The sequence below is a fragment of the Leucoraja erinacea genome, chromosome 33 (assembly GCF_028641065.1).
Source record: "Leucoraja erinacea ecotype New England chromosome 33, Leri_hhj_1, whole genome shotgun sequence".
NCBI lineage: Eukaryota > Metazoa > Chordata > Chondrichthyes > Rajiformes > Rajidae > Leucoraja > Leucoraja erinaceus.
Genome location: NC_073409.1, coordinates 8,111,962 through 8,113,486, shown reverse-complemented (window position 1 = coordinate 8,113,486; position 1,525 = coordinate 8,111,962).

Here is a 1,525-nt window from a genome sequence, read left to right as displayed (position 1 = left end):
GATTTTTCAACAATCTAAGTTCTGCTTGAAACTTTGTCTGTTTGAATTTTGCTAGAGATTATTCGCATTATGTTAATGCTAATTCATTATTTGCTAAACATTATTCACGTTATTCCCTTTATCATGTATCTGTACACTGTGGACGGCTTGATTGTAATCATGTATTGTCTTTCCGCTGACTGGTCGGTACGCAACAAAAGCTTTTCGCTGTACCTCGGTACAGGCAACAAGAAACCAAACTCAACTCACCTCAGAATAGGATGTAATCTGAACCTTCATTCACTCTGCTCATAATCCCCTGCATTCATTGAGGAGCCAGCATAAATCAGCCAAGAGGTTCGGGTGATCTACTCCTGCATTGCATGGAAATTGCATTGAACAAATATCAGGATGTTAAATCTCTACAGAAAAAAAATTCAGCTGAGCTGGGTTCTGAGGTTCTCTGGACTGAAAATTAACCTTATGGAGTGGAACTGTGCCAGAGAAATGTTAGTTTGTGAAAGGAGACAAATTGCTACATGAGGCTCCAGACTGAATGGCACAGAGAGCTGAATACTTAAGTGGTTATCAATTAGGTTTAATTCTGGCAATCATCCACACTCGTTAATAAATAATTATGTTTTCCTTTCATTAAAGCAATGGATGAAGATACATGCCACATACCATCTAATGATCTATATTTACATTAAAGGACAACGGGAACTTGATAAGATATAATGGAGGAAAATGATTACATTTGTGCTTGTATTTAAGGAGGCAGTCCCTGTGGAGCTCAGATGAATTGTTGCGACAGATGATTTGGGTTGTGAAGATTGCTACTTGTTCAATGCAATTTCCATTGACTGGAACTATGTCTCTGTAATTCATTAGCCTTCTGACCCTGGATCAATTAGTTTAATTACTAAAAATAAATATAAAGCGCTTTTGTTTGCACCATTTACGCACAACATTTGTAAGGACTGCTTCTATTGTATCATACTGCTCTCTGACAACAAAACCGTGCCAAAAGTGGACCATTTCCCATCTCTCAGGAGCCACTTCCCTGTGAAGATAGACATCGATCATAACTTTCATGATCGTCGTTGGTGGATTGAGGGAAGATCAAGACCCTCAGACCAGACACATATTTCATAGTCTTCAGGGCACCAGTGATCCTGACCTTTCAATACACTTACAATATGCCAGACCCACGAGTAGCAGCCATCCCAAGGCATTGGAATAATGCAATTAAAGCTATCACCACAATGTCTTAGAGTTATAGTACTGGATGGTATATCATTCTCTCTAGGAATAGAAGCAATTGTCTGTGTCCTCAGCTCACATCACTGAGACAGATTAGCTGCTGTTTGCAGGATTATGTGGCCAAATCAGATGACGTTTCTCAAGTACAACTCCTACTAAAATATTTTGGAGGCTAGGATTACTTTTGAGCCTCACGTGGATGGATCATGAAAGGGAATATATAAATGCAAGAATGTTCTCTTATGTACACCTGCACAAGATCCAACCACAGGAGCAGGTGAAC